This window comes from Pelodiscus sinensis, chromosome 6 (assembly GCF_052426305.1).
Source record: "Pelodiscus sinensis isolate ZL-2025 chromosome 6, ASM5242630v1, whole genome shotgun sequence".
Taxonomy (NCBI): domain Eukaryota; kingdom Metazoa; phylum Chordata; order Testudines; family Trionychidae; genus Pelodiscus; species Pelodiscus sinensis.
The window spans coordinates 69,171,442-69,188,001 of record NC_143057.1 but is presented as its reverse complement, the minus strand read 5'-3'; the positions used below and the strand labels follow the sequence as shown (position 1 = coordinate 69,188,001).

The following is a 16,560-nucleotide window of genomic DNA, read 5'->3' as shown; positions in this document are numbered from 1 at the left end:
TTTCACAAGACACAAGATTTTATTGTAAATTCTATTATCTGTCCATACAACTGCTAGAATCACAGTGATGTGAAGGATATGGTCTGAAAGAAAACTATACAAAATTGCACTGACACAAATTTGCCTATATGTCTTTAAGACAAACCTCTTCTGATCTGGCAACTACAACACTGTTTGAATAGTATCATCTATCTTCAATTCCAAAAGTTTTCTTTAGTCAGAATATGGTGCCTAAATGTAATTTCCTCATAAACCTGAAAAGTAATTATAAGGGCTAATATCTTGTGAATTATCACTAATTCGTGAGAAATATGCTTTTGTGGGCCAATAATAAATAATACACATATGCTTATACAAAAGATTATGTTTATAATGGTGTACTTTCTTGGGACAGTGTATATAAAAGAGTACATGTTTTATAATAAGAAACACCTGGAGATTTTTGAAACCTGGATTAGGGAAGGTAATAAGGAAGCCCAAATCCACTCCTTTGTAACTGATGTGTCCTTGGACTGTTATTAAAACTCTTAAATCACATTTTTCAAACTTTGGTGCCTCACTATATGGATAGAACAATCTAAATGAGTAGTTTTATTGTTAGACATGCTGTGTATCTTGAGTGTTGATGCTTGGTCCTCTGAAAACCTAGTTCGTTATTTTATGCACATAATTATGAATTTAAGAGAATAACTTTAGGTACTCAGTTTGAAAAACTTGTGATAGTAAAAGTCTGACAATGCCCTGTGAAATTCTAGTTATTTGGGTGTGCCTCAATACTGCTAGCACAGTGCCTACACTATTATTATTTTGGTAGAATAGCAATGTAACACTAGCTGTTACGTCAATACAGAATTGTGTTAGGAGAATGAACAATATTAACCTGGGAGCTGCTGATTGCTTTATAATAGTATTATCAGACTGCTCACTTCCCACCTATTTAACAGATTTTTTAAAAAAGCGTCTTATCTTCTGTTCTGTAACAGTATTTAATGCTTCCTCAATAACTTAATCGCTTATAGCCCAGTCTACAAGCAATGCAAAATTTTGCAAAAAACCGGACATTAAAAATAACTCATTCTTCACAAAGCAGTATATAGAATTGTTTTTGCCATTCTAAGTGAACCATCTAAGACTATGTTCACAAGAGCGATCAACTATATTTTTGATACCAAACTGCCACAACTGCCAACTTTTCAACTTACATTTCCATAGAATTCATGGAAATCTGATATTAAGATGCCTTTCAGTATCTATTTTTTAAATACTTAGGAGACATGCACATATTACAAAGATGAGCAGAGATTACAAAGAAAGAGAGAGGGAGGGAGAGAGAGAGAGAGCGCGCACTCTACAATGAGATATCTGAATCTGCTTCACTAAAGGTTTCATAGTAGCATACTTAAAATAGATACCTTTCTGTAAAATTGGTTGTGAATGATTTCCATAGAGATATTCAGCACTCACATAGATTATGTTTTGGTTTTTTAAAAAAATTATTGGCATTTTAGAGTCTTAGTTGTTACATTATCAGCAAAATGTTCTTTCTTTGTGCAACTGGGATTTTTCATGGAATTCAGCACTGCATTTTCGGAATGACAACTACCCAGGCCTAAATGCATTTTTATCTGGTATTAGACTTCACACATTATACATTTCATTATACCTTTCTGGACCATACATTAGCTACATTGTGCATTTCCACTTTTCTACTCCCAAGAATCCACAATCGGGTCATTATTCTTTCTGGAAGGCTCAAATTCTAAAGCTTTCAGCTGTAGTTTCCATTTAGGACTTCATGTTCTCAGATATTTCATTAGGGATGTGAATGGGGCATCCGTCATGTGAAACAGCCTGCTCCCAGCCCTGCACAGGACAGGAAGCATATGGGCTGGAGCAGTCTATCTGTGGAGGAGGGGCCAGCTCACCCCCTCTTTAATCAGTTAACCAGATAAACACTGTTTAACAGGTTCAGCAATTAACGGGATTTTACATCCCTAATATACATGCATGAACCTTATAAAGCCATCTAGTGGCACTTGCACACAGGTCTGAGTACACATAGATAACATCCTGAATCTGCTTTCAAACCCATTTTTGAGTCCCCAGTGTCCTACCTTTATAATATATCATGCTTGCCGTTACCGTACTTAAATAAGCAGACTATTTTCTTAGTTGATCTCAATTATTTTCTAATATCTATTTCGCAAGCCAGTGTTCTGATTCAGGAGAGCAGTAAGCATGTGTTTAATTTTGAGTATTGTTTCAAGTCTTATTAAAGCCAACAGTCTTAAACACGTACTCAAAGAAAAGCACAGGTTTAATGAACTCCATAATGCAGATGCATGGGAAAATATACTTTATTGCTTTCCTGAATGGGGACCTTAGATGAATAGCATAGGAAAAAGAAGAAATGATATCTGAATTAGAATATGCCACATTTTATTCACATATCAATTTTAACCATATTTCAAACTACCACAGCTTTTTGCCTAACTAATTCATTTTGATCACGCTGTCAGTTCAATTCACCAAAAAGATATGCCTCTTACTTCACTTATTGTCTATTTAACCATAATGCATTACAGCTAACGCTTTGCAGGACATTGCTGTGGTATACCAGATTCCTTTATCGACCTGGGACCATGCTCTGGGTAACATGAGCTGAGAGACGAGCAATGAAAGTGCTCCAAGCAATGGGATCAATAAGTTTTAGCCCTAATGAGTACCTATTAAAATGCATTCTGAGGACAGAATTGAATATTACTTCACTAGGGCTGCCAGAAAATAAAGGGAGAGAAATAATCTAGGCACAATTTCTTTATATGGTAATTATGTCTTGTTGGTACCTTGTCACAATATAACCCTCCCAACCATATGTAGCCCCATATCAAATACTTTCAGGCCATCATCCTGTATCTTGCTTCTACTGCTTCTGTAGCTCCCAACAGCAACAGACAGGATGTTGCTTCCTTGCTCAGCTCTGCCTGCCTGCTAGACAACCTTCACCTCAAAGTCCTCAGCTAATGACTCTGGCTTGCTGCTCCTGCTCACACACAACCTCTGTTGCCTTTCTGAGCTTGTTTCCCTCTGCTCTCAGGGTAGGGCAAAATATCGTGTAGGGATATATAGGGAATAATAGGCGCCTATATAAAACAAAGCCAGGAGTATCTCTGAAGAAGTCAGGATAGCTGGTCACCCTACCTCAGGAACTCTTTCCCTCTCCTGCACTGGATGGATTATAGAACTATAGACATATAGTGCTGGATGGGCACTCCACAGGTCATCCTGTGTATCCCCAACCTCCCTCCAGTGATGCAGGATTAAGTTTACCTAGAGCATCTGACATGTTTGCATGGCGCTTTCTACTGGTCAATGTTAAATTGCATAACACAATACATTCTATTCGCTAGGTTCTTTCACTACAGGACAGTGAGGGCAGAAGGTTGATACCCTATAAGAAGACAGTAGGTTCATTACAGTATTTTCCAGAACTGGCCATTAAATTACAATCTTCAAATTAAACTTTAATTTCTTTTGTTAATAAAAATGCTATTGTATAAGTGTCCCAGCAACCACTCAGCCAGATTGAGCAAGGGAGAATAAATACTACAGTGGGCTATTTCCTTCCCATCCAGCTCAATATTGTTTCCTTCCAACAATTGCGCCACACTTAAAGTGGGTCAAAGATTGGCTGTGCTTGCGGAGGAGAGGCAGCAGTGTTTTATGGTGAGGGAGGGGAGAGAATGAGTTAAGAGGCAGCTGTGAAAGGGGAACAGTGATCAGCTTTGCAGGGTGACTCAACCCCTCCGCCCTCCCCCAATGTAGGGCTTCCAAAGTGTGGGAGGTCAGCCAGAAACAGGATGTTATCCCCCACTCCCAAACACAAGGTGAGCATGATCTGCATTAGACAGGGTTAGGAGCATGGTTGGCAATGGGTGGTGGGTGCAGAGGCTTCAGCGAGGGGAGGGATCTGGACTCAACCTGTCCCTTTGAGAATTTACTTCTGAGGTGGGGAGGAAGAGAGAAGGAGTGAGCTTAGCAGAGTAGTAAATACTTCAGACTTAGGAAGCGGGTGTCCCAGAAGCCAGGGCAGAAGACCCAGTGTTGCAGCCCCGCTGGGGACACTAATAATATTACACATTTGTTTTGGGCAAGTTAATTTGCAGTTACTGCAGCAACTTCAGGCATCTAGGAGTGAGGGGTTTGGACAGAGTGACAGCTTGGACCCAGCATGGGATGAAGTTTGGGTGGCAGGCCCAGCCTAGAATAAAGCTCCTGGGCACATTTTGACTCACTGGCCATTAGCAAATATAACTCTGTGGGGCACAGTAGAGGCCTGTGAGCGAGCAGAGGACTGTATGGAGGACAGTATCCATAGAGCCAAGAAGGTTTTGCCAGAGTGGATTACTCAGTGGGAGTTCACTTACTCAGTACAACTAAAGATAAAATCTTGAGAGAAGAATATGAGAACATATAAGTCTTTGTTGCACATGGAGGTGTTGACAAACAGTAAACATGGGCAAAACAAACAAAACAAAGAACTGCCCAAGGATCCCAGGGTGCTGAGAACATAGGAAGTTTGGGACACTATCTTCCTTATCTAAGCAAATGTTACAAGACAGGCTTACCCAGAGAGAAGACCTGCCTTGTTCAAGTATGTGTACCTGTTGATTAGATCCATAATATGCTTGAGGGCATGTCATGATTTAATTAAGATGAGCAGTTTTGGTTAAGGGCAGCAACACCACTAAGTGAGACATACCTCATCGCATGCTGTGGCTGGACTGGATGACACTGAGAGGTCCAGGAATTCAGACAGTGCCTTGTTCATACCACTGCAAGCTCATCTGGTTAGAGCATGGTGCTAATAATACCAAGATGGTGGATTAATACCCCACACTGGCCACAGGACATTCTGGCCTATTTTAATAGGTAGCAGGTTTAAAACAAACAAAAGGAAGTATTTCTTCACACAGCGCCCAGTCAACCTGTGGAACTCCTTGCCAGAGGACATTGTGAAGGCCAGGACTTTAACAGGGTTCAAAAAAGAACTAGACAAGTTCATGGAGGATAGGTTCCTCCATGACTGTTAGCCAGGATGGCCAGGAATGGTGTCCTTACACTGTTTGTCATAAGCTGGGAATGGGTGACAGGGGATGGATCACTTAATCGCATGTTCCGTTCATTCCCTCTAGGGCACCTGGCATTGCCACTGTCGGAAGACAGGATACCGGTCTAGATGAACCTTTGTCTGACTCAGTGTAACCCATACACATGGACTGTGTCTACATTGGCACCCCTTTCCGGAAAAGGGATGCTAATGAGACCAGTCAGAATTGCAAATGCCGCGGGGGATTTAAATATCTCCCGCTGCATTTGCATGAACATGGCTGCCGCTTTTTCCGGCTCGGGGTTTTGACGGAGAAAAGCACCAGTCTAGACGGGATCTTGCGGAAAATAAGCCCTTTTCCGGAAGATCCCTTATTCCTACTTTATTCCTTGAAAGGGGTGCCAATGAAGACACAGCTATAGTGTGGTTCACTGTCCCATTCAGTGACAGTTAGACCACTTACAGAGAGAGACAAGAACAAGGGAACTCTACTGCCTAAGCTGAGAGCCACCTGGCTTTTAGCTCAAGTGGTAGAGACTCCAACACTAAGCTCAAAGCTGCCCAGTGGCGGTTACACCAGTATGGCCAATCATATGTTCTTAAGCTCGGGAAGTTCGAGTCACATAATATTTGCTAGGCTTTAATGATGGTGATTGTTTTCGTGGCACCTGTAAGCTCAGGCACATTGAGAGGCAGGATTTGAGACCCATTCAGTCCATTGTTGCCAAAGCGACGAGGAAAGATCACAGATAGGACGCAGGAAAAGGGATGGCTCAAGTGTCAATGTGAGAACAGGATCTGAGACACAGAGCACAAGCTGTGGAGGGAGATAAGCTGGGTGCAATAGGACCAGGTAACAATTCCAGTAAGGCTGGATGGGTTATGGGTTCTCCTATAGGACAGATAGGGCATATTTGTAGGAGGGATTTACAGTAGGATTTTGGATCACCTTTGTGGGAAATGACTCATGGGATGTCATATTTAAGTCAGTAACTGGGATGGGACATTGTTCAAGAGAAGGTTTCTGAATTAAAAGGTTTTTGAATTAAAAGGAGGGCAGAATAGTACAATTACCGAAAGAAAACTGGGTTTGGTCCCCAAAAAGACTCCAGGGACATATTGATTAATTCATCATTTGTACCCATCAGATGTCTCTGTTAACGACTGGATAGACACAGTGCTATAGTCTGGGTGCATTCCTCCACTGACAAAAAAGATTAATTAAAAAAAATCAATTTTTAAAAAATTAAAAATCCAGTTTGATTCAGTTTTTAAAAATCATTAGCAAAATACTAAATTTCTGATTTAAAAACAGTTACAATTAAATCTCATTACAAACATTCCTCCATGCCTCCACTTACAGTCTCATAAAAATGAATTCATGGCTCTAGTCCATCCAACCTAATCTTCAGTTCTTGCTTTATGAAAATTCTGGGTTTTCAATTTCTGTTTCTCAGCAGACTAACATTACAGTATATGTTTATTTGGTGGTGGACTGGGCTATTCACCACAAACTTAATTAAGATATTATCTTAAGACAGAGAGACAATATATAGGAAAGGATGGAGACAGCATACAAAGGAACAATGGAATGGACTAGAAAGACGCCATAAGTCGATTAACTGATTTACTTTAGCACAACTCAGCTTTCCCAAGAGAAACTCATTCTATACTTTTTTTTTTTTTTTTTTTTTGCGAAAACAAAGTGCCAGTGAGGTCAATTGGGCTTACTCCTATAAGCACCCTATAAGCATACTTAGGCTATATCTATACTGCACATTAATTTTGAAATAAACTCTTCCGAAATAAAATACAAATAGTCTAGTAGCACTTCAAATAATGAGGCAAATGGGTCACATTAACTTCACCTCATTTCCTTGCTAACATTCTCAACCTCAGATATAAAGGTAGACACCTAACTTCTGCATATGATGCTGTTGTCATGGCCTGGGCAGCTCACAGTCACTCCTCAGTTATGCCAGTCATAATAAAAAACTCAAGGCTGTAGCAAAACTATATAATCAATATATGTTTACTGATTATGTTTTGAATAAAGTCATTCCCCTCAATTGCGGGAAATCAACAGCCAGGCACCTTGAGAGTTCCTTCATATCTAAGCCAACTTTTTGCTGCAGTAGCTTCTTCCCTACCCTATTACATGGGATCAAGCCAAAGCTTAGGCTCCATTGTTGGGAGCTGAAATCAGACTCCTAAAAGGAGTCCAGTATAGGATGTTAAATATCGGTTAATTGAATAGTTGAGTAACCTCATGAATTCTTATCAGTTAGTCCACTATTCTATAGTCCCTGGGGGCAGGGCCAGCAGCGCTGGGTGTCAGACGGGAACTAATTTGCGAGGGGAGTCAGTTTAAAAACCAGCTTCTCTTGTGGACCAGCTGCTTGTTGCCCTGTACTTCTGCCTCTGATAAAGAGGCAGTAGCGTGGGGTAACAGCAGCCCCAGTCTGTATGGAGGTGGGACTGAGCTCCCAGACCCAGCACAAACAAGAACGGAGCTGGGCTGCCTGCCTGCCCAGCTCCTAATACACTTTAAATGCAGAACCACAGCAGGGGTAGGTCCCGCACCCAGCGTGAGCCAAAACTGAGCCGGGCTGCTGGCTAGCCTGCTTTAAGAAGTACTGGTTGGAAAGGGGAGGGAAATGCGTGTAGTCTGTAGCATCAACCTATATTCGGCTCTGGTGAAGTCACATTTGGAGTATTGTGTCCAGTTCTGCCCCTGTTCTTCCCCCCCACCTTTAGAAAATATGTGGGCACATTGGAGAGGCTCCAGCAGAAGGCAACCAAAATTATTAGGGGGATGGAGCACATGACCTATGAGGAGAGACTGAAGGATTTGGGTTTGATTAGTATACAGAAGAGAAAAGTGAGGGGGGGATTTGATAGCAGCCTTCAACTTCCTGAAGGGAGGTTCCAAAGAGGATGGAGAAAGGCTGTTCTCAGTGGTGACAGATGGCAGAACAAGGAACAATGGTCTCAAGTTACAGTGGGGAAGGTCTAGGTTGGATATTAGGAAAAACTGTTTCCCTAGGAGAGTGGTGAAGCACTGGAATGGATTACCTAGGGAGGTGATGGAATCTCCATCCCTAGAGGTTTTTAAGTCTCGGCTTGACAAAGCCGTGGCTGGGTTGATTTAGTTGGGATTGATCCTGCCTTGGGCAGGTGGCTGGACTTGATTACCTCCTGAGGTCTCCTCCAGCTCTATAATTCTATTATAAGCTTTTCCTTATCGGTTAATCAACTACACTATTACATCCCTAGAACTGTAGTGTAGAAAGGTTGAGACCTTTCCTTCCTGAAAAGGAAGTAGACAGTACAGTAATCAGATTTGCCTGAACTAGCACAATGGACAAGTATATTCAGTAACCTATAAAAAAAAATAGAGTAACAAATTAAGAGAACAAGATTTAATAGATGAATTATGAGTTGATTTATGTGGGGAGACAAAAATATTCTAAAATAGAAAATGGCTGTTTCCTTGGTAGGAAACAATACTCCACATATAGACTTGGGGTTACATGACTTTTGTAAATAAATTGAACATAGCCTGCAGTGTGGTATTGTCACCACAAAAGAAACCAAAGAACCAAAATCCCAAATGACATGCAGCGTAACCCATATAATGAGCCACATCCTGTGATGCAGATCTACGTGCCCATAAAAGTCATTAAACCTAAGCCTCCTGCAGCACGGTCCAGAAACAGTCCCCCTCAGAAACATTATTTCAAAATAACTTAGTCTGTCAAAATAACTGCCTGCTGTATGAATGCAATGTCGAAGCTGAAGGATGTCTTACTCCGACTCCTGTAACCCTCATTGTACGAGGGGTAAGGGAAGTCAGAGGAAGAGTTGTCTATTTCAAAATAAGCACTGCGCAGACACTTTCAATTTCGAAATAAGCTACTTTGAAATAAGCTACACAATTGACGTAGCTCAGTTTGCATAGCTTATTTTGAGTTAAGCCCTGCTGTTTAGATGCACCCTTAGGATAGGTCTACACTAGCCACCCTAGTTCGGACAAGGGTAGCTAAAGTAGTGATTCGAACATGCAAATGAAGCCTGGGATTTAAATATCCTGGGCTTCATTTGCATGTTCCCGGGCGCCGCCAGTTTTAAATGCCCGGTAGTTTGAACTACCCGCCCGCGGCTACACGCGGCACGGGCTAGGTAGTTTAAATGAAAGCTCCTAATTCGAACTACTGTTACTCCTCATTGCAGGAGGAGTAACGGTAATTCGAATTAGGAGCTTTCGTTCAAACTACCTAGCCCGTGCCGCATGTAGCCATGGGCGGGTAGTTTGAACTACCGGGCATTTAAAACTGGCGGCACCCGGGAACATGCAAATGAAGCCCGGGATATTTAAATCCCAGGCTTCATTTGCAAGTTCGAATGACTACATTAGCCACCCTAGTTCAAACTAGGGTGGCTAGTTTAGACATACCCTTAGTAACCTTAAGCTCTAGTGGCCAGAGTTAAAAATGCAGCCAAAGATCAGCATTGCATATATTCCTCCTTTGGCCATTACAGTGTATTGCTCATTACATGGATATCAAGAGGGAGGAGTGAAATAGGAACCCTTACATCATTGGAGGATCAACTTTATAGATAAATGATCCATGACAGGCTCATTATGCTGGGTTTAGACCCAATTAAACCAGTTGTACAGTGAAGTCAGAGAACTGAGTAACCTTGTGAGGAAAGTATTGCAATGATGTTCACAGAATCAACAGCCATATACGTATTTTATTCCACAGTGATGAAGTGGAATGGGCTATATGACCCAAATGTACATATCCAAACACAAGTATTTATGGGCTAAATCCATCAATCATTGCTCAAATTCCAATTAAAAACAGCAAGTAAAATCTGAGTAAGGAGCACAGGATTTGGCCATACACATTTTAAGTAGACTACAGACTTGTTGGTTGAAGCAGAAATATTTGGCAACCGTTGCTGGAATCAAACAGAACTTGTACAGAGAGCTTCTGTGCAATGTTTCCTCTTTCAGCAAATCATTCCTTGTGGATCAAAGGATAATAGGCCCACCATATGGTTTTAACTACAGGTGTACTCTGGAAGCCAAAATACATTAAGATTAATGTATTTCTGGGGCCGCTGTTGTACTTCTTGAACAAAAGCACAGGGAAATTCCAGCTGTCATCACTGGTGATAAGAAACTTAGGAAGGGGAAGGTTGGCAGGTCTCTATATTGGGCACCTTGAGGGTGCAACCAAGGGGGACACCCAAGCTGACACTATGGATAGGTGCTATAGGAAAAAAAGTCTTGCAGAGACTGCAAACACACCTGATTAGAATGCACATTTAACAAGCACTCAGAGAAGAATTATATGTATACACGTCACTGAAAAATTTATAGACGGACCTAAAGAATACAAAGTCTTCCACCTCAGAGCCTGCAAACTTTGATAGTTCAGATACCTATCCTCCTCTCTAAAATGGACCAAAACTGGAACCCAGATCCAGGTGTACATTTGAAGTTTGTTTTAAATGTGCTGCCTATTAATTTTGTTGGGTGACACCTGGTTATGTGAAGGAATAAATATTAATTCCTTATTCACCTTTTACGTACCATTCATGATTTTATAGACCTCAGTTATCTCTACACCTTAATTGTCTCTTTTCCAAGCTGAAATGTCCCATCCTTTTTTAATGTCACTTCACATGGAAGTGTTTCACACCCTTGATCATTTCATCCTTTGCTGCACCATTCCAAAATCTATTTTTGAGATTGAATGACCAGAATATCATGCAGTTGGATTTATATAGTGGCATGATGATTTTATCCATCGTTTTCCAAAATGGGTCCTAATATGGTTAGCTTTTTCGATTGACACAGCACATTAAGCAGACATTTTAGAGAACTATCCACAATGGCTCCAAGATCCCTTTCTTGAGCGGAAACAGCTAATTTAGATCCCATAATTTTGTATGCATAGTTGGGATGATGTTTTCCAATAATGTGCAATAATTTCATTAGCCATTTTGTTGCCCAGCCACCCAGTTTTGTGAGATCCCTTTGTAACTCTTCAGTCTAGTATCCAAGATTAAGTCCAAAGCACTGTGTTATCAGCAAAGTTTGCCATCTCACTGTTTAGACCTTTTTCCAGATAGTCAACATGTTTGCAAACTATCTCTGGCACCCATACTCGTTACTGGGGGAAACCTCTCTCCATTCTGAAAACTGGCCATTTAATCTTCTCTCTTGTTTTCGGTCTTTTTAATGGTCCCTGATCCATGTGAGGGACCCGTGACTAAGGCTATGAGTATCACAGAAATAATAGAATCTGATTTTGTGGGATATGTAACTTCTTCTGGGGCTACCCTTCAGAAAAACTGACTGGTGGTTTATTATTTAAGTATGTATGTATTAATTATTATTATTAGGAGGAATATACTGTTTAATTTGAGCTCTGCTCTGCTATGGCATGCAGCTTGCAAGCGTTTCACTTTTGAGACTTTGCCTTTTAGTGTTCATTCCTCATTTTTGCTCTTCTTTATGAAGTTAAACCCTACTGTGGTGGGCTTCTGATATTTAGCCCTTCACAAGGATGTTAAATGTAATCATAATTACCATAAATATAACCAAATGATTCATCTATATTCACCTCTTGGACGAGATCCTGCAAGTCTCCCTTTGTGGGTTTCAGGACTATCTGGTCAAAGCAGCAGTCATTTATAATGTCTAGACATTTTCTCTATCCCATCAGTGTGGAGATAAGAAATAAATCAATAAATAATAATAGAGAGTTTTAACTAAGGCTTCCATTACATTATAGCCTCTCTAATCTCCCTGAGCATTTCACAATTACCATCCTGGCCACGTGATCAATAGTATAGTCCAAACACTATATTCTAATTATTCAAGCATGGCATTTTTTTCCTACAGAGTTTCTATAGTACAGTCTGATTCATTTCAGATTTTTATTATATTTGGTTCTGCTTTTTTCACAGTGCCACTCTCCCACAACCATGACCTATTTTGTCATTCCTATATATTTTGTATCTTGATATTACCATGCCCCATTGCTTATCATTCCACCAATTTTTGATAATGCCAATTGCATTATCATCATCACAGGAATCCTAGTTCATTTCTAGCATTTGTATACAAACACTTAACATATCACTTTTTAGCTGTGATGTGCAAATGGGACTCCTCCATTAACTGTTTCTCTTCAGTTCCCAGCTGGACTTTATCAACATCCATCCTCACCTCCTTACAAAGACTCCTTTTCTAGTAGATTTTTCCCTAAGGGATAGCTCTACCCCAAACTATGCTCTCCACACAAGTTGGCTTTCCCTCAGGCCTTAGTTTTAAAAGGGAACTCTTATTTCTTTGTAAAAGAACGGAAGAGTTTCAGCATTGGCAGTGATTTGAAAAGGAGCTCAAGATTCTAGGATGGTCTGGGAGCCAGTGTGGTTCCTGCCATAAATTGGAGCACTAAGTGCTCCAATTTAAGACAGCCTCTTAATAGCTACTTCTAGGCTATGTCAAAGTCTGGACAGACAAGAATCCCTGACAGAGATGGTCTTGCTTTCCACACAGCCTCTCCCAAGTCCATCTCCCATCAGCTTGGCATGCACAGTAACCAGTATAGAACTTCTTACTGTATTCATATGCTGTGCCTGTGCTGGGTGATGTTTTCCCAAGGCCTCTAACACCTGCGACTCCTATGCGCCACTGGTGTACCAAGGCCACATCTGCTCTTTTGGTCTATTATATTGGTGGTATCATTTGTTAATTATTCTTCCACTACAAGTCGTGACAAGAATTCAAATTTCAAAACTGATTTTGTTTACAAAAAAAGTGTCTTCTTGAAGGCCAGCTGCCAGCAAGTTTCCTCATTTCTAGTACCCTTATTTTTACATTGTTTACAAAGAAGGAATTTATACTTATAACCACTAAGTTCCTTGTTCCTGTACTAACATAATGACAGTGAGATAGGTTCATCTCATTTGAGGCAGTAGAGTGAACTGACAGGGAAAATCTAAATGGTATTTAATACTTAGAAAAAGCAATGTCATTATATACTTCTTTAGCAGCAGACCTTCCTGCACCGCTATCTATAACTTTGAGTAGGTAGTTTCCAGTCACGTTCTTCTGACATGCTTATAAAGAAATACACTCATAATTGAAATGCTGCTAAATAACATATGAAAAAAAATATCAAGAATGAGATTATTGAAGAAAGCCAGTAAGTTGTACGGTATAGTTCCCACCCCATTTTGTAACTCCATCTTCTTGCATATGTTTAGTTTACATTTAGAGGATTACTTTAGATGTCATCTCAACTTTTTTTTTATAGTTTTGACATAGGTAATTTTAGAGTAATTGTATCACTCAGTGGCAGAAAAGGGTCAAATATGATTACTTACAATTCTGGGATGGTTAAGCAGAACTCTTTCACTCATTAAGAAAAAGGTACTTCATGGTTGTGAATCACAAGAAGCAGCAGTTTGTATATTCAAAGGGAAAGCGCGAAGGAGGAAAATATTTATGCTGGAGCTGCACTGACTGAGAAGAGAGTATGTGGGAAGCTGTAGTCACCCATCATTATTGGTCTACTGGTTTAGACTCTGATCTTCCTTCAAATTGCACATTCATGCCAAAATTCATGGAACTGTGCACCTTAAATTAGGTTTCTAAATCTTTAAACAGTTGCCCTGATTTTCAAATCTGCTTAGCACTTGACAACATCAACTAAAGTAAATGGCAATGTTAGGGGCTCATTGAACTGATTATTCCCACTGGTAATTAAAAGTTCTTAAAGCTGGCCTGTGGCACATTGGACATGCCAAGACATGGAAAAGGCCTACCTGGAGAAATCCTGCACTGCATCAGAAACCCCAAAGGGAACATTCCAGCTGCAACAAAGTAAGAATAATCTCAGAGCTGGTCTAACTCACACAAGGGGCTTCAGGCCATCCCAAAGACTGGAAACAGAGTAGCTGTAGGTAAGTCACTTCTGCCCACCACACTTCTCAGGGGTATTAAATGAAGAACAGCATCAGCTGAAGATGTAACCTGTTTTTATACAACTTTTATCTGATGGAAGTAATTGGGAACTTAATACAAGAAAGAAGATCAGTTGGTAAAGAAGAATTTGTCATGCATGTAAGAAAAGGAACAAGAGCACCAGAATGGATAATGAGAAAGCATCAGCCAAAGCTGAAGGTTGCCTTCAGACTGCCATCAATATTTGTGATACAGGCAGTCCCCGGGTTACATGGATCCGACTTACATCGGATCCCTACTTACAAACGGGGTGAGGCAACTCCACACTAGCTGCTTCCCCCCAGCAGACCAGGGAGACGCGAAGCTAGCACCCCCCCTCACCTATCCCCAGCAGACCAGGGAGACGTGGAGCGGCTTTTCTCAGCAGACACCTCAGCTTGAGAATAAAGGACTGAGGGAAGTGAGGTGTGGGAGAATAAAACTGAGCTCTGGAGAAATGTTTGGCTAGAGTTTCCCCTACAATATGTACCAGTTCCGACTTACATACAAATTCAACTTAAGAACAAACCTACAGTCCCTATCTTGTACGTAACCCGGGGACTGCCTGTACTCTAAATTTGCAGGTTGAACCTCTCTAGTCCAGCAACCTGGAGACCTGAATAGTGTCAAACCAAAGAATTTGCCAAATCACACGAGGTCAGTATTGTCTAGCAGCATTACCAACACCTTCTGGGCTCTTAGAAGACATTTAGGGTAAATTAGAGCTAAATAACAGTATAGAACACTGAGAACAAGGACTAGTGGCTGTAAACAAACTTTATGGACTGCAGGAAACTTGGCTGCATTCATGATAAGTGGACATTTGGCTAACTAAAAAACACACTGGACCACAGATGTTGCCAGACCACAAGCCAAGATATTTTTATCCAAACACAAAGTAAGAGGAAAGTGTCATCCTAAATCTTGTGCCACAGAGGTCTACAGCCAAATTTTTGCTAAGACATTGAAAGGAGAATAGAGAAATCTGGGGCAGATGCATAGGTAAACACTAAGTGAAGTGAGCAATATTATTCAAGACACTACTCTTCTCACTCACTGTTCACATACTGTACTCAAAGCGCTTTTACTCCACAACAGAAAAATTTGCAGAAAGAGGACAATGGACTGAAGCATTTGCAGAAGAAGCAGCAAAGAGTTTTAAATTTTATTGAAATTGTCTATCATACAATACCTTAACGTGCAGTCTGCTCTGAAGAGTTTATAAAATTGTCAGCTTCTCTGCCTGTTGATTCATTGTTGTATCTGCATGCTTTAGCAATGAAAAGAAATTTTCTATCCCTTTCTTACCTCCTGTTCCTATCAAGTTAAGAGCAAACCTTCTTAATAAACAACTATGGTTTTTTTTCTCAAGTTCCAATTACAGTAAAACTCCGATGGTCCGGCATCTGATGGTCTGGCACCATCAGGAACCCGGAAGTGATCCGGGCAGCCGGACCATTGGAGCTGCTCTGCCCCCAGCTTCACCGATTTAGCCGCTGCTAAAACTGACCAGCGGCTGAATCGGGGAATCTGGGGGCAGAACAGCTGGAGTGCTGCCGGGTAGGTCCTGTAGTGCTGCCCCATGGGGCTGCGGGACCAACTCAGCAGCACCCCAGCTGTTCCAGATTCAGCCACTGCTGAAATTGACCAGCGGCTGACTCCAGGAAGCCCGAGGCAGAGCAGCTCTGCCTCGGGCTTCCTGGAGTCAGCCGCTGGTCAGTATCAGAAGTGGCTGACTTGGGGACACGTGGGGCAGAGCAGCTGGGGTGCTGCCGGGTTGGTCCAGTAGCGCCAAACCTCAGCGCTGCGGGGACCAACCCAGCAGCCTTCCAGCTGCTCTGCCCCAGGCGTCCTGATTCAGCCGCTGCTGAACCTGACTAGGGCTGAATCCAGGAAGCCCGGGGCAGAGCAGCTCTGCCTCTGGCTTTCTGGAATCAGTCGCTGATCAGTATCAGCAGCGGCTGACTTGGGGATACCTGGGGCAGAGCAGCTGGGGTGCTGACGGGTTGGTCCAGTAGCGCCAAGAAGCGGCGCTGTGGGACCAACCCGGCAGCACTCCAGCTGCTCTGCCGCAGGCGTCCTGATTCAGCCGCTGCTGAACCTGACTAGGGCTGAATCCAGGAAGCCCGGGGCAGAGCAGCTCTGCCTCTGGCTTTCTGGAATCAGTCGCTGATCAGTATCAGCAGCGGCTGACTTGGGGATACCTGGGGCAGAGCAGCTGGGGTGCTGCCGGGTTGGTCCAGTAGCGCCAAGGAGCGGCGCTGTGGGACCAACCCGGCAGCACTCCAGCTGCTCTGCCCCAGGCGTCCCCAAGAGCAGCTGGGGTGCTGCTGGGTTGGTCCCGTGGCCCTGAGGGGCAGCGCTACAAGACCAACCCGGCAGCACCCCAGCTGCTCTGCCCCTGGGTTCCCGATTCAGC

General features: G+C 42.0%; 1 protein-coding gene across 3 annotated transcripts in view; it reads right to left on the bottom strand.

Moving 5' to 3' along the window:
• The window catches only part of ST8SIA4 (ST8 alpha-N-acetyl-neuraminide alpha-2,8-sialyltransferase 4), a 101,821-nt gene that overhangs the window by 49,569 nt on the left and 35,692 nt on the right, over positions 1-16,560 (bottom strand). The window lies entirely within an intron of this gene.